At 39.4% G+C, this 24621-nt stretch overlaps 3 pseudogenes; 2 read left to right on the top strand and 1 right to left on the bottom strand.

Annotated features, from left to right (window-relative positions):
- Positions 1–2081: 2081 nt before the first annotated feature.
- LOC142607321 (elongation factor 1-alpha-like) overlaps positions 2082–24621 on the bottom strand; it is a 45296-nt pseudogene continuing 22756 nt past the window's right edge.
- On the top strand, positions 17345–19048 carry LOC142607547 (protein FAR-RED IMPAIRED RESPONSE 1-like; annotated as a pseudogene).
- On the top strand, positions 19056–22629 carry LOC142607552 (protein FAR1-RELATED SEQUENCE 5-like; annotated as a pseudogene).

The following is a 24621-nucleotide window of genomic DNA, read 5'->3' on the forward strand; positions in this document are numbered from 1 at the left end:
ATGAAAATACAGATTTGTTTTGATGTGTAAAAAAAAATTAGATCTATCTTTAATGAAAATACAGATTTATTTTGATGTGTAAAAAATTTAGATCTGCATTTAATGAAAATACAAATCTGTTTTAGTTTTTTTTTTAAATTATTAATGACCAAATTTTTGAAACTCTAAAGGAAAACCATAACAACAAAATAATTAAGAACATGTTTTAAAGAAAAGTTTAACAACTCAGGGCATCAACATCAGAAATAAAAAATAAAAGAACACATCTATTCATGCATCATCAAGTAAAACTAATAGAAAATATCATAGAAAAGGGAAAAGAAAAAACTACCTCCTGCATGGACGTGCTCTTTTTATTGAGGGAACATTTTAGGGTTCAAAAAAAATTATTCAATTATCTTTGAAACCTAAAATACATTGCTTACAAAAAAGAAATTCCTAAGGCTAGAGCCTCCAGAACGTCTTTGACGTAAGAGAGAATATAATATAGAGAAGAAGAGTCAAAAAGAGGGGAAATCAGAGAGCATGAAAAGTGCCTAAATTTTGAGATGTAGGCTATATTTATAGAGGCTGGGATGTTCGAAAAATTCGCTAAGCGATCAAAATACAAACTAGGACGCATCCTTATCTCCAAAAAAAAACGAAAATGATGTGTTTTAGTTCAATCCAAGTGCCCTCGGGCCAGGGTCAGAATTTGTGCCAATCGACACTTGGAAAGTGCTGATCGACACTCCGAGGTGCTGAATGGCCCTTTTGGGTGCCGGTCCCTCGTTTGAGTTTTGGTCTATTTTGGACTCCTTTTTAAAGGTTTTTTGAGCCGGGACTTGCGCTTAAACGTGTTTTTAATCCATATTCTAAACATTAAACTCTATTCTTGATAATTCAGGTCTTTTTAACAATAATAATTTTGTAAATAAATACTTCAAAAGTCTTGATTATCCACAATTTTATTATTATCTGATTATCCCCTTTATTCCCATGCGACAAGCCTATTTTTGACACTAACTAACAACCAATCACAAAATTATTTAATTAATTTTAATTTTCTAGCCAATCAAAATTAATTTAAATTAATCACGTGTGGTTGACTTTATCTAAACACAATATATGCTGACCGTGCAAACTTGATCATGTGATATCTTTCAATCTAACGGTCCAATTTGAAAATCAGGCATACCGTTACAACCGTTAAAACCTCGAGATCATTTTTATGTTATGCAATGAACAAATTAATGCATGTGATGCAATCATGAATTTTGGGTTTTTTTTTTTTTTTTGAGAGAGTTTCAATCTATGACGTCCGCTTTTGATAATAACTTTTTATCATCAGACTAAAACAACAATCAGTTTTTGGTGTAGGCGGAGATTGAACCCCAAATCTCTTTATTTTATCCTAGTCATCTTCCTTGATTAAATCATTAGTGCAAAATTGAGTGTCTACGCTTACTCATTGAGTCTCAAAAACTTGGCCAAACGTAACTTTCAACATATTTGAAAGAAGCATTTGGAGCCATGATTACGCATTAAAGCTCAAAGCCTTGTTCAAATGTAAGGAAACATGATTCTGCCAATATATGGGAATGGGAGGATTCACAGCAAGCTTCTCCATTAAGTGAAATCCAATTCACACATGTTAGGAGTGAGCAGCAGGAGGAATAATGGTCAATGAAGAGACATCGGTCACGACTTAAAAGAGCACTCAAAGAAACCGGCAAAAAAACAAATTAGCAATAATGAAACCTCAGGATTCCAGATATAAATAGCAAAAGGTAAAATACTATTTTATAACTCCAAACATAATAACAAAACTTTTGAGCTGCCTCAAGGAATCTGAAGCACCTCGACACAACAAGAAAGGAAAACAAATAACTTCATCTCTATGCCATAGGCCCATAGTCATGCCACCGCCTATCAGGCACCCAATTTTGAGACTGGAAGCCCAACAACGAAGGTCTGAAACTACGACACACAAAACAATGCAAACAAAAAACTAAAGCAGTACCAAACATGACCTCGTTTTTATCAAAACCAATCTCAATATGATAGGTAGTTGTGGAAATAAGATGGTTAACCAGCACGGTTCATTTTCCACCCTTCTTTGCTGCAGACTTGGTGACCTTGGCACCAGAAGGATCCTTCTTCTCAACACTCTTGATGACACCAACAGCCACATTCTAACGCATGTCCCTCAGCAAAACGACCAAGAGGTAGGTACTCTTGGAAAGTCTCAACAACCATCGGCTTGGTGGGAATCATCTTCACAAACCCAGCATCACCATTCTTCAAACTCAGGCTCCTTCTCAAGCTCCTTCCCAGATCGCCTATCAATCTAGATCACAAGCTCAGCAAACTTAACAGCAATGTGGGAGGTGTGATAGTCAAGAACAAGAGCATAGCCTTGGCCAATCTGACTTGGATGGTTCATGATGATGACCTGGGAGGTGAAATTGGCAGCCTCCTTAGCAGGATCATTCTTGGAGTTGGAAGCAAAAAAACCACGCTTGAGATCCTTCACAACATCGTTCCTCACGTTGAAGCCAAAATTGTCACCGAGAAGGGCCTCCAAGAGAGCTTCGTGGTGTATCTCAACAAACTTCACTTCAGTTGTCAATCTAGAAAGGGCAAATGTAGCAACCATACTAGGCTTGAGGACGCCAGTCTCTACCCGTCTAACCGGGACAGTTCCAATACCACCAATTTTGTAGACATCCTAGAGAGGAAGACGGAAGGGCTTGTCTGAGGGCCTCTTGGGCTTATTGATCTGGTCAAGAGCCTCAAGCAGGGTAGGACCCTTGTATTAGTCAAGGTTAGTAGACCTCTCAATCATGTTGTCACCCTTAAAACCATAAATGGGGATAAATGGGATCTTGTCAGGGTTGTAATTAACCTTCTTCAAATAGGATGAGCCTTCCTTAACAATTTTCTCATACCTTCCCTTTGAGTACTTTGGTGTTGTGGCATCCATCTACACACGAGTTTGCAAAGAAAACATTAGTTAAAAATATTTAGCCTAAAAACATAATAAACAATAACAAACATTAAATCCACATATAATGTAGAAATAGAAAGCACACCGTGTTGCAGAAAAAATCATCTGCTTCACACCAAGGATAAATGCAAGCAAAGCATGCTCACGGGCAAGACCGGCCCTAGACATTTTGGGGCTTTAGGTGAGAATTAAAATGGAGCATTTTTTATATTTATGTATTGATTAAATTAATATTTATTTAATATTTTGATATTATAATATATTTCATTTAAAATATATTTTTCTTGCCTTTTGAGATGCAAATTGACTAATTAAATTTTTATATTTAAGTTCTTATAACATCTTAGTTTCAATCGATAGCATAGTTAATCCACTTAATCTTTCGTGAAACATTATCGATCTTAGATATGATTTTATTAATTATAATTTTGAAAAACTTCTTTCTGCAGAAGTAACTATAACAAATATTGTTAGTAAAATTCTATAAGCAATGCATATATTTGGAAATGAATCTAACGTTTTTATATAATTTAGTATGTCAAATGGAGTATATTATTTTATTTGTAAAATTTCTTTTAAACCTTTTAACTTTGAAAATAAATCAAAGCCATCAATATCATAATAAACATCATGTTTGAGAAAAGATTCAAGTTTAAGATAATATTTTTGCAAACTATCATCATCTAGCTCGAGAGAGAGAGAGAGAGAGAGAGAGAGAGAGAGAGAGAGAGAGAGAGAGAGAGAGAGAGAGAGAGAGAGAGAGAGAGAGAGAGAGAGAGAGAGAGAGAGAGAGAGAGAGAGAGAGAAGGTATAATAAATTTTAGGGATTTGAGATTTTTGATTTGTTTTGATTTGAGATTGTTTTGTGGGTAATTTTTTAGATCGGATTTACATTTTATCCAATTGATTTTTGATTTGTCTAGAAGTTAATAATGATTTTTTTGGGATAATTGATTTTGTTTATGCCAAAGAATTTTTTGGATATCAATGTTTACAAAGATGTTCCAAGTTTTTTATTTTTTGGTCTCAATGATGTATTAGATTTTTTGGAGTTTCATCTGAAACTAAATTTTTTATTTATCATTTTTTTTCTTCTACCCCTTCTTTTTAAAACTTTTGGGGCCCCCCTTCCACTTGGGGGCCTTAGGCAATAGCTTAATTGGCCTAGTGGAAGGGCCGGCCATGGCCACAATTAATGGAGTAAAAGTTTTTGCTATCGCATCAACGTTTAGCACCCTTTTTTGTTAGAAACTTTGTGTCCAAAAAGAACTCTTGAGAACTCAATTCTTCATCAAGACGGCAACTCAGTCCTTCCCTATCTAATAGGGTGAGATGATTCCAATTGGTAGTCAAATTATCCATGATAGTAAGTGACAAAATAAGATAATGTAGGATAAAAACCAGCACAACTATTCCGCACAAATCCCATGAGAAAAAAACCAACAAACCTTGAAATAATAACGTTATTTCAAGGGATACCAAAACACCTCTACTAAGAAGGGACCCCAATTCTACTGTCTAAGAGAAAGCTAAAGAGAGAGCTTTCCTGGAGACAAAGGACCTCAAGGAAGTCTTTTCTAAAATGAAGATAGTTAAAAAATGGGAGAATTGAGATTTGAACCACAAATTTATTCAATCATTTAAAAAAAAAAAAAAAAACCCCACGTCAAGTTTAAAATTGGTCAACGGGCAGCACAAGAATCTATGCTTATATTATTAATATTATTTATAATATTAGTGCAAATATTATTTAGTCAATAGCATTTGCACTATTTGTAGGTTAATTTTTTTTGAAAACCACCTTTTGTAAGTTTTGATTAGCTTTGAAAAAAAAAATATTGCTTCATGCTAAAATTTTACAACAATTTATTAATATATTTTATAATAAATGTACCCTTAAAAAAAATTGTTAATATATCATTTTAGAAGATGTTCAAAAATCACTTTCATGAAAAAAAAAAAATTAATTGTTTTTCTATTTATCTATTAAAACTTTTTTTTTAAAAAATTCACTATAATTCCCTTAAGATATTCATTAAATATAAAATATTAAGATCTTCATTCTCATATTCCCACGTCGCACAAGAATCCATGCTCACGTCTACACTGTATTCTTCTCCTATCGGGCTATTTTTTTTATTATTAATTTTATGGAGAATTAACACACACAAAAAAAAAAAAAAAATCATCTAGCGTGCAAGGCTGCCGTGCTGGTATAAACAACTGCAGGAAAATTTAAGGGAGAAAGTATAAGATGTTTCTGTAATTCCAGCTCAGCCTCAGATTTGGTGTTTCTTACCCAATAAATGACTGACATCTGTCTAAAAAAAGCCACATCAGTTTACTCCACAAACCCAAATAAAAAGACAATCTTGCCCCTGAAAATAAATCAAACTGCACCACTTTTCCCAAGCTTACGAAACCTAAAATTCCCAAAACCCATTTGTTTCTCTGTCTCTTAGGTGTTCCCTTTCCCTCTCTTTTTTCTCTTTCTCAAGTGCTCCTTCTCCTTTCTTTCTCTCAACTCCGAATTTTGCTGCCAAACATAGCCAGTTATTTCTCTCAATCAGGATTTTGCTGTCAAACATAGCCACTACCGAGCATCACAGGTCCTACGAGACTGTAAGTTGAATCCTCTGAAAACCTAAAACCAGGCATCACAATCACTACCTAGTATCGCAGGTCCACCGTTGATTTCAAGAATCCGCCGCATAGGGGTAATATTTCTTTTCATCTGCTTTCTTTCATACCTATTCATATCTTCTTTTTCATTTTAGTTTTATTTGTTTGCAACTATGGAATGGTTTTTTTTTTCACTTATTAGTTATCACCCAAAAATGAAAGGCAAATGCACATTTGAGTGTGGAAAGGAGAAATTTTTTTAGTTTCTTTTTATTAATTTATTTGCAAATACAGATGGTTTTTTTTTTTTTTTTTTTTTTTTTTACTTATCACCAAAATAAAATTAAAAAAGAAAAAAGAAAAAGAAAGCAAAGACACATTAGAGTGTGAAAATGAGATAAATGGGAATACGAAACCAAAACATGTTATGTATGTGATAGCCTAAATAGGAAGTTTATTTTTTATGTATATCCTAGCTTTTGTTAAACAAAGAGTTGAAGAAACAAGGTATTGAAACTGATTCGTATCTCTTTCAATTTGGCACTAGTACAGGAATGTGATGCTTCTGTTCTATTGGGTTTACTGAAGGAATTGATTCCAATAAATAGTCTCTTTCTAAGAGTCTTCGCTGTGGTATTTGATCTTTCTTTTCCTTTTTTTTTTCTTAGTTTAAGTCTATAGTTGCGTTATTATAGAAAATTAGGAGTTCTGCCTATTCAATTTGTTCATTCAACATTCTTTTTCATGATTAGGCTAGACTAGTAATGAATTTTTCAGAAAATCCTCTTGATACAGCTGGTGACAATGATAAAAGTGAAAATCATGAGAATGTAATTTTGGGTGAATACTATGAAATTAAACTTGGAATGCATGTGAGTTCTGAAGAAGAAGCATATAATCTCTGTACGGGACGTTACTTCCCCTTAAGCCCAATATTCATAAAACCTATCTTAATGGCGCCCCACGTGTAGGACCTTGGGTCTTAGGACACCATGCACAGTTGCATGTACTATTAGGCCCATAAACTCGGCCTAGGCAAGCTTTGACCCCCATCAAAAGCCCAAAACCACGAGATAAAGCCATTTGTTACATGAATGGCGAAGGTGAGTTCCTACCTGGTCGGGGAATGCAATTTCCTGGGAAGATGAGTCCCAAGATGCTCGGCATCACCTAGGGAGTATTGCTATCGGGCAGTCCCTCTAACAATGGAACCAGTTCCAATGCCACTCTCACCACCTCCCACTTCCAACTAAACACCCACTTAAGGGTAATAGCATTGGACCTCTCTTCCCACTCACCACGAAAATAATCATAACTCTTCCACTAGCCTTGGGCTATAAATAAGAGATGGGAATTTGAGAGAAGGGGTTGGTAATTTGGGAGTGAAAACTGAGAAAAAGGGAGAGCAATTCTGAGAGGTCTAAAGAGTTAAGGAAGTAAGGATACTTGGGTGGCCGGGCATAAAATCACCCATAGTAGGAAATCCATAGCCCACAATACAAATAGATTGTGAGCCCAAATAGAGGTTTGGCCCAACAACTACTTTTTGGGTACGCACAATTGGCGCCGTTTGTGGGAATCTCTTACGTAGCTGTGGTTCTGTCAAGACACGCACAAGAGGATGTCTGGGAGTTGACCAGGGAGTTATGCTGAAAGTGGCTCTAGGAGGTCTTCACAGGGGTTTACATGGCATGAAAGAAGGCAGAAAAGGCGTGAGGATAGGCAACATGAGGAAGAAGAGCAGTACAAGCTTAGAGAGGGGTCGTTTGAAACACTCCAAACAGCGTCTGACGCCTCACAGGGCAACCGTTTCGACAAAAGGGATCAAGAGCTTGAGCGAAAGGATCAGGAGCTCAAGCGTTTATGAAGACTGGTGAAGGATTTCGAGTTGGAAGTGAGGAGTAGGCATCGAGGAAGGGATTGCGAGGAACGAAGGGAAAGGTCGGCTAGTGTCGAGGACCCCCGTGCAGCAAGGTCCCATCAATCTGGATCCCATCGGAATCATGATCACTCACGAGAATATGCAGACCGTGATTTGGCTTCCTTGAAAGAGGGATGACCTCGAAATGTAGCCATGGACGCGATGAGCCGAGCGTTACATTGTGCTGCCTGGTCACCATTCTCAAGAGATATTAAAAGTGCACCAATGCCGAACAGATTCGCATAGCCGCCGTTCAACTCTTACTATGGGAAGACAGATCCGATGGAACATGTCAACCACTACATTCAAATGATGTCTTTGCATGCTCAAAATGATGCGCTAATGTGTAAAATGTTTCCCTCCAGCCTCGGCCTCACCACTTTGAGATGGTTCAATGGATTAAGGAACGGCTTGATCCACAATTTTTCTGAATTGATCCAGGATTTTGGTGTACGGTTCATGACTTACAACCGAGTTCTGCAGCTCGTGAACACGTTACGCTCAATGAAAATGGGGGCTGGGGAGACCCTCCACAATTATGCTAACTGGTATCAGGAACTGTACAACGAGATCAGCGAGGGTAATAAAAAAATCGCGATGAGTACTTTTCGAATGGGGTTGCCCGAGGATTCCAAATTGCAGGAATTGTTGACGAGAAGGCCTCCCGAGGATATGCGGCAGTTGATGAGACACATCAAGGAGTATAAACGGTTAGAAGATGATCAGTTATAGAGCAAGGGTAAAGCCCCGGTCATAAATCATCCTCGTCATATCAGCTTTCAATCAAGACCCTAGCGGGATTTAAGAATTCAAGAACCAGGGCCGTAGATGGGAGAGGTGAAAGGAACCAGTACATAGAATTATGGATCAAATCAAGAACAAGCCATATTTTAAATGGCCGAACAAGATGAGGGGAGACCCCTCCAAGAGAAATCAAAATTTGTATTGCACTCACCATAAAGACAAGGGGCATACCACCGAGCAATGCAGGGTGTTAAAATATCATCTAAAGCAGTTGGTGAAAACGAGGTATCTGAAAGAGTTTGTGGTGAAGCCAAAAAATCAAGAGGCCGAGCAAGCAGCTCGGTTGCGCAGAAATCCTCTCCCACTCCCTTTGGGAGTAATAGAAGTCATCCATGCAATTCCAAAAGGCGCTTAAGCATCTAGGTCAAGGGGGGTATTGGCCATGGTACCAGCGGAAAGTTGCACAGGCGAGCAACCTTCCAGGAAGAAGTTGAGGTACACTAAGCAGCCTATTGCTTTTGATGATGACGATATGGAAGGCACCATTCAGCCGTATGATGATGCTTTGGTGGTCACAGCTCGCATAAAATGTTTCTTATTAAATAGGGTAATGATAGATCAAAGGAGCGGAGTGGATGTAATGTATCCCGACCTATACAGGGGACTTGGTTTGAAGAAGAAAGATCTATCCAAGTATGATACTCCATTGATGGTGTTTGACGGCCATATGGTAATCCTAGAAGGACAAATTTCACTTCCCGTAAGTATGGAGGGTAAGGAGGTGATCGTAACGTTTATAGTGGTAGCTTCTTTCTCACCGTACATTGCAATCCTCGGAAGGCCATGGATTCATGCCATGGGGGCCGTGCCTTCCACCCTGCATGTGAAGGTCAAGTTTCGCACCGATAAGGGAATTGTCGTGATAAGGGGCAATCAACAAGTAGCCAGACAGTGCTTGGTGGCCACAGCTAGCCGAGGAACGGGCAAAGGGAGTCAACCGAGGAAACCCCTTTATAGCAACTATAGCAACCCCAAGAGGAAACGGGGGCTAGCTGTGCTGAGGGCTTGGTGAAAGTGAAGATTCTACCGGATTGTGAAACTAATTTTCTGATAGGGGCAAGTTTTAAGGACGAAGAGAAGGTGTAGTTATTGCCTTTTCTTGTACAGAACATAAACGTATTCGCTTGGAGCCCATACGAGGTGCCTAGGGTTGACCTCAAGTTTATAGTTCACAAGCTTAACGTGGACCTTTTGTACCCTCCTAAGAAGCAGAGGCTAAGGAGATCAACTAAAGAGCATGTTAAAGCCGTCAGACAAGAGGTTGGGAAGTTGAAGGAAGCCGGGGCCATAAAAGAAACATTCTTTCTGGAATGGCTTGCAAACACTGTGGTAGTAAAGAAGAAGAATGGTAAGTGGAGGGTCTGTGTTGACTTTACTAACTAAAACCGATCATGCCCAAAGGATTTGTTCCCAATGTCGAAGATTGATCAATTGGTAGATGCCACATACGAGCACCCGAGAAGGAGCTTTCTAGACGCTTTTCAGGGTTATCACCAGATTGCCCTAGCTACCGAAGATAAGGAAAAGACTGCATTTATAACACCTAATGCTAATTATCATTACATCATGATGTCATTTGGATTGAAAAATGCAGTAGCCACTTACCAATGAATGATGACGAGGATGTTTAGGGATAAGATTGGACGTACGATCAAGGTATACATTGATGACATAGTAATCAAAAGCAAGTACGAGGGGTAACATATTGACAACCTCAAAGAAGTGTTTGAAATACTCCGATGACACTGCGTCACAATACAGATAACTACGCCTTTGGAGTAGGGGCCGGAAAGTTCCTAGGCTATTTAATCACTAAACGAGAAATCGAAGTTAACCCTGATCAAATTGAAGTTGTGAAATGTCTGAGACCTCCGAGCAGTTTGAAAGAGGTCTAGAAATTAACCGGCATGTTAGCTGCCCTTAACCAGTTTATTTCTAAGTTTGCTGATAGGTGCCGACCAATTTATCAGCTTTTGAAGAACTATAAGGGGTTCCAGTGGAATGAAGAATGTGACAAAGCCTTCCAAGACCTAAAAGAGTATCTTGGGCGAGCACCAATGATGACAACCCCGAAGCCCGGAGAAGATTTATACATGTACCTCTCGGTATCCGAGCATGCCACAAGCAAAGTGTTGTTGAGGGATAGAGGTGTGCAACTACCAATATACTATATAAGCAAAACATTTGTTGATGCTAAGACAAGGTATTTGCCATTGGAGAAACTAGTGCTAGCACTCGTGCACTCTACCCGAAAATTGCCCCATTATTTTCAGGCTTACACCGTCTATGTCCTGACAGAGTATCCTCTGTAGTCATTGTTGATGAGATCTGACTTTACGGGAAGGATAGCTAAGTGGGGGACTTGGTTGGGCTCTTTTGACATTAGATACAGGCCAAGGAGCCCGGTGAAAGGTTAGGTTCTCGCCGATTTTATTGCCAAGTTCTTGCCGAAAAGATTGGAGATGGTCTGCCAAGTAGAAGTCATCCCTTGGAAGTATTTGTGGATGATGCGTCCAACGTGGCAGGGGTTGGAGCCGGGATCGTGGTTATCACCCTGGAAGGAATAAAGCTGGAACATTCATTTAGATTAGGCTTTAGAGCCTCTAATAACGAAGCCAAGTGTAAGGCTCTACTGGCCATATTAAGAGTTGTCTCTGACTTGGGAGCTAAGGAAGTGGATGTCTACTCGGATTCCCGGCTAGTAGTTAACCAAGTACAGGGGGGATTCGAGGCCAAAGATCCCCAAATAATTGACTATTTATGGTTGGTGAAGTAGACTATGAGCTACTTTTCAAGTGTGAGGGTGGAACAAGTGGCTAGAGGGTAGAACCAACACACCAACTCCTTAGCCACGTTGGCATCGTCGATAGTCAATGAGGTGCCCCGATTAATCAGGGTGGAATTGGTGGCTGAATCGAGTATTAACGCTAGGACGGGAGTTTCACAAGTTACCACTACCAGGAAGTGCTGGATGGATCTTATTGTCGACTTTTTAGCTGAGGACCGAATACTGGAGGATGAAAAAGAGGCGGCTAAAATGCGACGGACCGCTGCTCGATACTGGCTGTCTACTGATCGGAAGCTATATCGAAGGTCAATCAAGGGTCTATACTTACAATGTCTGCACCCTAGCAAGATTGAAGAAGTCTTGGACAAGCTACATGAAGGTGTGTGCGGCAGTCACGTTGGTGGACATTCATTGGCTCACCGAGCAATGACTCAGGGGTTTTGGTGGCCACAAATAAGGAAAGATGCCATCGAATATGCATGGAAGTGCGAGCAATGTCAAAGGCATGCCCCGACGATCCACCAACCTGCTAGGAACCTAAATCCTGTCAGTAGCATGTGGCCTTTTGCCCAGTGAGTGCTAGACATAGTTAGACCTTTTCCTCGAGCAACGGGCAACTGAAGATTTATATTGGTGGCAGTGGACTACTTCACGAAGTGGGCAGAAACGAAGGCACTGGCAAACATTCGGGATGTAGATGTCAAGAAGTTTGTATGGAGAAACATTATAACGAGATTTGGAGTGCTAGAGTCCCTTGTGTCAGACAATGGGCTACAGTTTGACAACAAAGCCTTCTGCAAATTTTGTAACAATCTTGGCATCAGGAACCGATATTCTACCTCGGCATACCCACAGAGTAACGGCCAAGCTAAAGCCACCAATAAGGCCATCGTTAACGAATTGAAGAAAAGGTTAGAGGGTGCCAAAGGTAAGTAGGCCAAGGAATTACCTAGCGTTCTGTGGACAACCCCGAGGAGATCCATCGGAGAGACTCCATTTTCTTTAACTTTCGAAGCAAAGGCTGTCATACCAACTGAGGTAAACCTATGCAGCACCTAGGTTAAAGGATTCACTCCGACCGAGAATGAAGAATTGATGTTCCGACAGCTAAACTTGTTGGATGAACACCGAGAAGTAGCGACATTCGGCTTGCAGAATATCAGCAGAAGCTCGCCCAAAGATACAACAGAAGTGTGAGGAGAAGGGAGTTTACCGTGGGAGATCTAGTACTTCGAAAGGTAGTAAGGAATACCCGAGACATCAACGTAGTGAAGTTGGCACTGATTTGGGAGGGGCCATACAGGATTACCACCATTACAGTCGCTGAGGCATATTTTTTGGAGGATCTGGCCAAGAAACCACTCCCCCGGCCATGGAATGCCCACAATCTGAAGAAATTTTATCACTAGTTATCAGTTCGCAGGGGTACCTGTTGAATGTAGTATTATATGTGCATACTAATTAATACAAAAGCAATGTTTATCCATGCAGGTGCATTCGTTCTTAAGATTCCTTCATTTTCAACTCATTTGCCCTGATTAATATATTTGCAGAGGAAAGTGAAATATCTTAAGGACAGAAACCTGTCCTCGGTTTGATCTTCATCACTGAGCAGGTGGAATCCTTAGACTATGTGAGGGTCAATTTTTGAATAGTATCCAGGCCTAAGCTTAAACAAGGACCCTAGACCCTCTAGTTGTAGTATGAAGGGACTAGGCTTGGTTTACCGCAGCTAAATGGGCTGTTTACAAACCAAGTGGTGCACAAGACAAGACTCCTACAATACGTATGCACTAGCAAGCGAGAATATATGTATTGATCAACAAGAAAATAGCAAAGGAAGACAAATGTAATAAAGAAACACAAAAATAATTGCTCAGGATCCTCAAATCAATAAGAAATACTCCATTAGTTTTCTTAATTATGGATTACAATGTGCTCACTAAGACGTGATACAAGGTTCAAATAAGCTCAAAAATTACAGACTTGGATGACTATCTAAGCCGCTAAGACTTGCAAAGTTTGAATCCAAGTATGTACTGTAGTGGCTGTTTCCGAGATACTGGGAGATATTTCCCTACTTTCTTTGAGTTTTACAGAGTTTTCTCAATGATTCTATATGATTTCACTATTGCTGAATGCCCTTCAATGTTGGCTGTTTCTCCCTTTTATAGTGTCACTTTAGGGTCCTGGGGTACCACTGATTCTTCCCCTTTAGCTCCTTGGGTACTAAAGCCCCTGTTTGTTCTAGCCCTTCTGACAACTGATTCTTTCCTTGTTTCCCATAGTTCTCTTCTTTTGGTGGTTTTTCCTTCAAAAGTGCCCTGCTGACCTTCTGTTCTGAGGTGCCTTTGGGGGAGCTGACCTTTATCTTCGCTTCCTCCAAGTTTTTCTCTATCTTCTTTTTTCAGGCTTAGCCCCTTTTTAGCCGCCCCTCCCCTTTTGTCATTTTCCCAGTAAGCCAAGTCCTTCTCTGCCAAGTCAAAGGTTTCCCCAACTATTTCCTTTTATGGGTCTCTTTTCTAGGTTCCCTGAGGTACCGGCCTCTTGCTCTTGAGTCGTTGCTCTCCAAGCCCTCTGGTTTTGTGCTGCATCGCTGAGTGCTCGAGAAAGACCCATTTACCTTTCGTTCCTAGTGCCTTTTGATCTACCTTTGAGGTGTCTTAATCCCACCTTGGCCGTGTTGCACACCCTAGAGGTCCTAGGCAGTCTCTAGGATCCTGGCCCAGCCCCTTTCTTTTGGACTTTCTTTGGGTTTTCTGATCTTAGTGGGTTGATTCCTTTCCTTTCTCCCTTTGTTTTATGGACTCTAAACCTTGCCTCTTCACTAATCCTAGGTCTCAAGTCCATCGGCCCTAGCATCCTTCTTTCTTTTATAAGCCCAATCCTTTTTCCTCAATTTTTACTTCCCATGGGTTGGCCTAATGTGCCATTTCTTTGGGCCTTTTATCATGATTTTTTTTAGACCTCAACAGACTAAAATATCCTAAGGATAGAAACCTGTCCTCAATTCGATCTTCATCACCGAGCAGGTGGAAACCTTAGACTAAAATATCTTAAGGACAGAAACCTGTCCTCAGTTCGATCTTCATCATTGAGCAGGTGGAAACCTTAGACCAAAATATCCTGAGGACAAAAACCTGTCCTCAATTCGATCTTCATCACCGATCAGGTGGAAATCTTAAACCGAATCATATTAAGGATAGAAACCTATCCTCGGTTCGATCTACATCATCAAGCAGATGGAAACCTTAGACAAAAATATCCTAAGGACATAAACCTGTCCTTAGTTCGATCTTCATCATCGAGTAGGTGGAACCCTTAAACCAAAGCATCCTAAGGACAAAAACCTGTTCTCGGTTCAATCTTCAGCATCGAGCAGGTGGAAGCCTTAGTCTAAAAGATCCTAAGGACAGAAAGCTGTCCTCGGTTGGGTCTTTATCACCGAGCAAGTGGAAACCTTAAACCGAAACATCTTAAGGATGTAAACTTGTTCTCGGCTCAATCTTCATCACTGAGCAGGTGAAAACCTTAAACTAAAATATCTTGACAAAAACCTGTTATTGGTTCGATCTTCATCATCAAGTAGGTGGAAATCTTACACTAAAGTACCCTAAGGATGGAAGTCTTCCTCCGGCTCAATCTCCCTCGCCGAACATGCGAAAACCTAAGCTTGAAGCTATATCTAAGGTCTAAAACCCATCCTCGATCCGATCTTTATTACTGAGCGGGTGGCGACCATGAATTAAAATAGAGTCAACCCCTATATGGTTTCCCCGCCACCAAGAGTGAGAAAGTAAGGTATGATGAGCAAATTGATCACTGTCATGTGCAAACTCGGTAATTACCAACAAGCATAAATGTGTTTAAAAGTAAGGGGGAGAGAGAAAGGAGAAAAACACACAACTTCCATCTCAACAAGATTAATTAAAACAAATTTAAAAGTTAAAGAAATTGTTTCATTGCCACAACCCGGCGGTCTAGGCTCACCAAATATATAACAAATAACATAAACAAAAACTAATTCTTCATGCAACAAGGTCGGTAGGTTGAGGCTGAGCAGTAGGTTACCCGGATCCATCCTCGACTATCTGGACTATAAGGGGCGTTTGGGATTGAACATCTTCAGCTTCGGTATGAATGTTGCTCATGACGTCTAGATCAACCATCTCTACGTGGGAGTCAATTGCCCATACTAGATCCCTCATGCTAGGGGTATCTTCCTCGTCTGCGGCACTAACTTTGACTCTGAACGGTGGGGGGGAGGGGCTGGATATGGGATCTGCTCGGGATTCCACAATGGAGAATCCTCAGCCACTCCCATTGCTTGAAGGGCAGCCAACCACCCCTCCTCGAACCCATTATGCCAGGCTTGATGAACAATAGGCTCTATAGAATTCTCAGCCTCTATAAAGCCTGCGTTATACCACTTATCCTCGCAGGCTTCAAGGGCTTCTTTCAAGTCAGCGATCTGGTCGGCTTGGGCCAAATTTAGGTTGTCTGTCATTGCCAGTTTAAGCTCAGTCTCACCTAATTTAGTCACCATGTTTTTCAGCTTGCTCTCTGCTGCCAATCGGGCTTTCTCTGCATCTCTTGCTTTTCTTTTCGAAGTCTCAGCAGCTTCACCCTTCTCATTGGCCATGGCCTCAGCAACAACTTTTAGTGCCTTCTTCCGATCAATGACTTCAGTAGCCTCCTTTAATCTCTCATTAATGACGCAAGTTAGTTGCGTGGCCTGATGACATGATAATGATAGAACGATAAAACGAAAAAGTTACCTACATATTATAATATTGCAACACGTGAAAGAAGAGAAGATAGAAAATTACCGCAATAGTGTGCCACTACAGCCGCCTAGCTAGTGACTCGTCATCACCTTCCAAGAGGAAGTGAGCATCCTCGGGCAGAATGAGACCCTGCGCTAGGCTCTGGGCAACCTGCCCCCCTTCACCTTGTGCCCACGTCTGTACACTAGCGGTCGCCGACAAAGGCTTGTCACCTAATCTAAAGACGGGCTGCCAACCAACCTCGGGCTGGGAAGAGGATGCCACATTGGTCCTAACCTAGACCACCAGTTGAGAAACACCAATTGACTCCTGGATCTTGGGCCCACCTTTTGTGAGAGGCAGGGTCTTCGGTGGAGTGTCACCCTAGACGAGAGTGGTTTTCTTGGTGGTGCGCTTCCTTTTCTTTCCCTCACCAATAGGAGTTTGACCCTTTCCTTAGGGGAGTTAAGGTTGAGCTGTGGGGTTGGCGCCGGGCAAAAACCGAGTGAAGGTCATCATTCTCTACTTTACCAACCTCTCTACCTGGTTGGCTTTAGCGCAGAAGTACTGATCGGCCCAGCTGCTTCTTCCTCGGCTACTAGGGTGGGGACTTCAGGCTGTTCAATGGCTACATGTCTCTTACGACTCTGGGAAACACGCTCGACATACTCATTTCTCACCAACGCAAGATTGTTTGCAGTAGTGTACCGGGGACCAAGATCCTGAGCTTCACCAACGATGAGTGAGGGTGAGAGGAAATTTGAGTGTCGTACATCTATGTACGAGAGGAGTGGGCTATCTATAAGCAAAGTCTGGCTGAATGAATGTCAAGTCATGTATACGGGTACGACACCGAGAATCAAGTGGGATGCTCAGAGTTTTCTGTCCATATGAACAAAAATTTCTCATCTAAGTACAAAATTAAGATCCCGAACATTTACAACCCGGAGATCTGGTAGGAACCCTTTTGACTCTGCAGCAAATCAACAAAAAAGAATGATTAGCTTGGAACATAAACAACTAAAAGATGCAAAATTAATTCAAATGAAGGCTCTCAGTACCGACCAACATCACGCGGCGAGAACGGGTAGGGGAGCTCTTTGGCAAACCAATTGCCGCTCACCTGGACAAATTCCCCGCCGAGTTTCTGTTCGAATCGAGCAAGCACGATATCAGCCGTACGCGCATATCTCTGGTCTTTAAGTAATAATCGAACCTAATGTTTCCGCATAGACTATACATGATGTTAATGCCGTGGTGGTTTAATTGCAGACCAAATATGTGGTTTAACCTACTCACACAACTCACCACTCAGTAAAAATTGGGGGGGAGTTGGTCGGGACATAGACCATAAAATCTAAGGGTACCAACGACAAAAGGGTTGACCGGGAACCTAACCCCACTCTCAAGAATAGCCATCAAGGGAAAAAGACAGTGTTTACGCCGGTGCGCCTATGGAGTTCGATATCGCTTTCATGACAATAGGCGATATTGACGTCCCCAAGAACATTGTAGGCAGCCCTAAAGTTGGCCAAGGATGCCTCTGAAAATAGAAGGTGGGAATAACCCATTCCTAAATTAAGATTGAAAGAATGTTGAAAAAAGAAGAGGAAATGAAAGGAAGGGTGGAGAAAACTTACTTTGAGGGTTTAGAAAGGAGTGGTGTTCTTGACTGAGAGATGAGCGCACAATAGCAGTATGCTCGGTAGAGAGGTAGTTTGGAGAACGGAAGAATGTAAAAGTGAAGTAGGGACTTAGAAGGAACTATTTATAGGAGCCAAATAAGGGGGATGAATGACCTTTAATGAATGGGAGGTGGGAAACCCCACGAATCCCCATCTCAACTACCACACGCGTGTTGCCTTGGTTCACGAACCAAATATTAATGACGGTTGAGCCAACACTCAAACGCCACACACCTTTTTAGGGCACATTAATGAGTCTTTTAAACCACCCCATATCTGCTCGTAGGATTTCTTGGATAGTGCTTGGCACTTAGTCCTTGATTCGTGCCCGGGGGCCCGACACGGATCAAGGGGGGCTATTGTACGGGACGTTACTTCCCCTTAAGCCCAATATTCATAAAACCTATCTTAATAGTGCTCCACATGTAGGACCTTAGGCTTGTTGGACCTTGGGTCTTAGGACACCATGCGTAGTTGTGTGTACTATTGGGCCTACAAACTCGGCCCAAGCAAGCTTTGATGCCCATCAAAAGCCCAAAATCATGAGATAAAGCCATTTGTGACATGAACGGCAAAGGTGAGTTCCTACCGGGTTGGGGAATGCAATTTCCCAAGAAGATGAGTCCTAGGATGCTCAGCATCACCTAGGGAGTATCGCTGCCAGACAGTCCCTCTAACGGTGGAACACCCACTTAAGGATAATAGCATTGGACCTCTCTTCCCACTCACCACGAAAATAATCATAACTCTTCCACTAGCCTTGGGCTATAAATAAGAGATAGGAATTTGAGAGAAGGGGTTGGCAATTCAGGAGTGAAGACTGAGAAAAAGGGAGAGTAATTCTGAGAGGTCTAAAGAGTAGAGGAAGTAAGGATACTTGGGTGGTTGGGCACAAAATCACCCATAGTAGGAAATCCATAGCCCACAATACAAATGGATTGTGGGCCAGATAGAGGTTTGGCCCAACAACCACTTTTTGGGTACGCACAATCTCTATAATGAGTATGCTTTAAATAAAGGGTTTAGCATTAGAAAAGGGGTTACATGAAAGACTGATGGTGTTCTTAGGCAACAAGAATTTTTGTGTTCAAAATAGGGTCATAAAGAGTTTGAAGACCCCTGTGATTATAAAAAGTATAATAAATTAGATACAAGAACAGGTTGTCAAGCTAGGATTCGTTTTGATATTAAAAATGGTATTTGGAGTGTTTCACACTTCAATGATAAACACAATCATGAATTTGCAAGTCCAGAATAGAGGTATAATTGAGATCAGGAAGGAAAGTGCTAAGTACTTATGGGACTATAATTGAGACAATGGTTAGCTCAAGCATAAAAGCAACAAAGCCTTACTCATTTTTAATAAAGGAGCTTGGTGGTGCAAATAATGTTGGGTTCCTTAGAAGAGATTGTCATAACTTCCTGCACACTAAAAGAAAACAATTGATTGAAGTTAGGGATGGGCAAAGTGTTATTAGTAAACATCCCAGGACTCTATGGTAATCCAGATTTCCATCAAAGATTTAATAAGTGCTTAAACGGACGTTTAACTGAAATGGAGTTTGAGTCAACTTGGAATGGTATGATTGAGAAGCATAATTTAACGGATCATCCATGGCTTAAAAGGTTATACCAACTCTGAGAAAAGTGGTGTCTAGCCTTCAATGTAGATTTCTTTTCTGCAAAGATGAAGTCTACCCAGCGGAGTGAGAGTACAAATAGTGTATTTCATCAATCATGAAAACATCCATGACACTTTTCCAAGTTGTTGAATTTTATGAGGAAAAAGTGGTAGAAATGCGCCAAAATGAAATAAATGAAGATTTTCATTGTAACAATGGTGTACCTTCAAAAGTAATGAGGTATGGAGGTATCTTAAGTCATGCTGCTAAAGTTTATTCTATTACTTTGTTTAAAATGTTTGAAGAAGAGTTCAATTCAGGTGGGGGATTGAGTTGTGTTAAAACTAACCATCATGAGAATAACTTCACATATTCACTACATAATGAGATGAGTAGTAGCGAATATACTGTGCATTTTAACCGATCTAAATTGACCATTTGCTGTGATTGCAAGTTATTTGAGACTTTGGGCTTGTTATGTTGCCATACTTTAAGGGTGTTTCTTGTTAACAATGTGAACAAAATACATGATACATATATATCAATTAGTAAGACAAAAGATGCAAAAAAGAGATTGTGTTGTTATGATGATTTTTCTCAACCAAAAAAAGAAATCAAGTCGTACATTGCGTATGAGCATGTTAACTCATTTGGGATATAATATGTTTGATAAGGCTTCATTGACCGATAGTGGGACAAAATTTACTATGGATAATCTAAGAGAGCTATCACGTGAGTTTGAAAAGTATATGATGGCTACATATGAGGTGGAAGATGTTGGTAAAGAATGTCCTCAAGATCTTGCACATGATGAGGTGCAACCAAACTTAGATGGGGAGAAACCAATCCTTGATCCACCACATGTGAGAAAGAAAGGGATAACCAATGCTAGAATAAAATGTCAATTGGAGAAAGAAAAGAAAAAAGGTGAAAGATGCTTCAACTTCACAAGCTCCACAATCTACTTCTATGCTTCAAGAAATTCAAGTGAAAAAGATGAGAAGAAGCGTGAAAAATGCAACTAGTTCCCAAGCTCCACAAGCTAGTTCTATGACACATGGTATGTTCAAAACTACTATTTTAGTCATTTTTTCTCTTTGCTTTGCTTGTCAAATTTAACCATTTGCTATTTTTTCTTTTTCTTAGGAGATGTTCAAGTATCATTCATTCCCCTGGAGATGTCTATTGCTTATCCCATGTTTAGCTCTACAAAAATGCATCAACAAATTCAAGTGGACAAGATGAGAAGTGGAAAATATGCAACTAGTTCACAAGCTCCACAAGCTAGTTCTATGATACATGGTATGTTCAAAACTTCTATTTTAAGCATTTTGTTCTTAGCTTTGCTTGTTAAGTTTAACCATTTGTTACTGTATCCTTTTTTTCTTAGGAGATGTTCAATCATCATTCATTCCCCCAGAGATGTCTATTGTTTATCCCATGTTTAGCTCTACAAGAATGAACTAATAAATTCAATTGGAAAAGATGCAACTAGTTCACAAGCTCCACAAGTTAGTTCTATGATACACGGTATGTCCAAAACTACTATTTTAATCTTTTTTAATTTTTTTTCCTTAGCTTTGCTTGTTAAGTTTAACCATTTGTTAATATTTCTTCTCTTTTAATCTTGTTTTTTTCTTAGCTTTGCTTGTTAAGTTTAACCATTTGCTACTATTTCCTCTTTTTCTTAGGAGGTGTTCAATCATCATCCTTTTCCCCAGAGTTGTTTAATCCCATGTTTAGTAATACAAGAATGCTTCAAGAAAATGATCTAATATCACCCTTCAACCAGATACATTATGTCACTTTAAACTTTTTACATTAGGAAGAAAAAAAAAAGCCTTTTAACATGTACTGTTTTTTAAACTTTTTACATTAGGAAGAAAAAAAATGTCTTTTAACACGTACTCATTTTTTTCCAGGACTCAACCACAAGATTCTGAATATAGTGGAAAACTTTTTTGGACAATTTTTTTATTAGCAAACTGCACAGTCATATGCACAAGATTCTGAATATAATGGAGAACTTTTGGACAGCTTTTTGAATAGCAAACTACACAATCATATGCATAAAATTCTGAATATAATGGAGAACTTTTTTGGACAGTTTTTTGAATAGCAAACTGCACAGTCATATGCACAACTAGTGGACAATATTTTTGGGCAACATATTTGACTTAGACAGCTGCTTTTTAGATGGGATATCTAACAATTTGGATAGTTGATACATTTTGTAACAACTCTTTGGAATACCTTTTGTAATTAATGAAGCTACAAAAACATGTTAGATTCTATATTTGCATTTTGAGTAGCTTCTAGTTTAACACAAATTCTATATGAAAATGATGAATATATTTAAATGTGATTGTAAAGTTCATTTCTATAAGTTTATCTTTAAATAAGGCAATTGTGGATGAATATTTTTACATGTCCTCCCATTTGGACAATTTGCAAATAGTTGTGTCATCTTGGCTCTCCTCTCATTGCTGAAGCTGCTGCTATCCAGTGGGCTGCCCAGTTAGCTATTTTTGAAAGCTGGAGTAATGTGATTTTTGAAAGCTTAGTTGTGTCTTTTGCTGCTTGCTCTTTTAGTTGGATCAATAGGAGTTGTAATGGTGCAGCTCATGCTGCTGCCAAGTTAGCTTTAGTTTCTTCCTCACCTTTTTGTTGCAATAACAGCAATCTTCCGACTGCTTTACAGTCAGCTTGTAAGGTTGCTTTACAGTCAGCTCAAATGTATGTGAATTTTTCTTTACTTATTGATATGAACCCACTCTTTTAACATTGGTATAATTGAATGGAAGTTGCTAAACAAGTCCAACTTATTAATTTGAGTTCAGGCTTATAACATTGATAAAATGGAAATGAAAGTTGCTGAACAAGTTGGCAACACCATTCATAACTAACATTCACCTTTAATGCTATGAGAAAATTTGTTTTGATGAAAATGATTGCTCATCTCATTCATTGAATCAAAACTGTACATATATACACCAAAAGAACTAGATCAACTCTGTAACTAACTTAACAGATAGCTACACGTGTGAACAGGGACTAACAAACATAACAGAATCTTACATGTGCTTGACTTACTAAGCTAACTATACTTATATGCAAAATACATATCGTTTACTGTAAAATTACAATTGAGCTACACTTCTGCTCTGTCGTTTAGACAGATTTATACTATTCTTGAGCTTCTTCAATTTTGTAACACAAGACACAATCCCTTGATGCTCATCCAATCCTTCAATCTGCATATCATCTGCTCTTGCACTTGCTATTGCACTTTTTGATTGCCTTGCCTGCTCTGGTGCTTGTGTGTGCTACTCTGGTGCACTAGTTGTTGTACTATGTTACAGCCTGAGCTGCTTTGGTGTGGCAGCTGATGTTGCACCTATTGTAGTTGATGTTTTATCATCATGTCTTTGACAAATGCTACAAACATTATGACACAAAAGGTATTATTAGCATGAACATAAGATAACATAATAATATATATCATCCAAGATGACAACTACAAGGTAAGTCATCTACCTTCAAAACTAAAACTTCTCATTTGGGTGCATGATAACTAACAATTCATACAGTACTTAATACACTTAATCAACCTATATGGCTAACTAATGTCCATGAAAAACTTACAACTTGGCCATTTCAAATAAGTTTTTCATTTTGTCGTGAATAAAGCCTATTAGGGAAGAACAAAAGAACAAACTTGCCAAACTATTGGATTGCCCATATCTTGATCAGAACAATTTGGGACCTATGACACTGACTCCACATTGCCAAATGAAATTAAAACACAAGCTTCATTAGGGAGAAAACAGGGCAGCTCATTCATATCTAATATAGAGAACAAGCATAGCTGCTACAAATTTCCAATAAATATGATGGTATCAAAAACAAATTCAAAGAAAGATAAAAATTATTCATCCACTAAATTTGGGAATAATTAAAGCAACAATGACAAATTCAAAGAGATACAGATCAGTTTCAATATCCTAATCTTTGTTTCATAAAAGCTGGGGATATATATCAGAAATAAATATCTTGTTCAAGATATCCAATATACAACATGTTTCGGGTTCAAGTATTCCTATCTATCTCCTTTCCAAACTAAAATGTTCCTTTGCTTTTTTAAAAATAAAAATAAAATTGTGATAAGTGAAAAACCCATCTGTAGTTGCAAAAAACCCAAGAAGAAAATGAAAAAGAAGATGCGAAAATGTCCTAAAAAGAAACAGGAAGAATGGAAAAATTATCCTTTTGGGTTGTTGGGCGTCGGAATCGGTGAGTGAGAAAATGGCCTGGGTTCTCCAAACCGACGGTGATGCTTGAAAAAGAGTGAAGGTGATTTTCAAAGGATATAAAGGTTGGTCTCGTTGGACCGGTGATGCTTGGCAGTGACCGTGAAAACTCGCGCCGTAGGTGGGGGAAGAGCACTGTGGCGACGAGAAAATGGAATAGGCAATTGTGGATCGAAGGGAGTTTGGGTATGAAAGAGAGAGTAATGTTTGATTTCTGGAATTAGATTTGAAAGTGACGAAGGAGAGAGGGAGAGAGTAAGTGGCAGGGGTTCAAAAAATAGCAGGGTTTCATTTTGGGAATTAGATTTGAAAGAGGATTAGAGGAAGGAGACAGAGGGTAACAGTGGCACGGTTTGAAAATTTTTCAAGGAAAAATTTGTCTTTTTATTTGGGGGAAAATGACCCATTAGCCATAACTGCTCAAGAATATAGTTAGTAGGCACTGTTTTAAAAGTAAATATCATACTAACATCTCGACTCTTAAAGAGTTGATTTTGAGCCTATAAATCGTCTCTTAGATACTCGATTTGTATGGGTTGATCAGATCTGATGTGGCGCTTTTCCATGTGGCGGCCACTTGGAAATCGACTCTTAGAGAGTCGATTTACATGTGAAGAATTAAATACTATTATATGTTGTTAGTTAGATCAACGGGGACTCCAAGTAGATATCGAGTCTTATAGACTCGGTTTTTAAAAAGGAAAATCGAGTCTCAGAGACTCGATTTTCAATGGTTGGTCCCCTTTACTCCACGTGGTTAGGGCAGCTACTTTTTATCATACAATACCTATTTTTTGGGTTCTGCCGTTTGCCACACCAAAAAATCCTGCAGCTCTCTCTTCCTCTCTCACTCTCTCTCTCTCACTCTCATAGAAAACTTCAAATCAAACTCACCATCCATTTACACATTCTTATGTCAAGTAAGGTTTTTATACACTCTCTCTAGTTGTTAGTTTTTTTTTTTTTTTTGAATAGTTGTTAGTTACATATATGTAATGTTAGGGTTTTTTTATGGGTAGTTGTTAGTTACATATATGTAATGTTAGGTTTTTTATGGGTATGTATCATTAGTTTTTTTGTTTGGTTTGTTATTTTTCTTTATATTTTTTATAGA

Source organism: Castanea sativa, chromosome 8 (genome assembly GCF_040712315.1).
Source record: "Castanea sativa cultivar Marrone di Chiusa Pesio chromosome 8, ASM4071231v1".
NCBI lineage: Eukaryota > Viridiplantae > Streptophyta > Magnoliopsida > Fagales > Fagaceae > Castanea > Castanea sativa.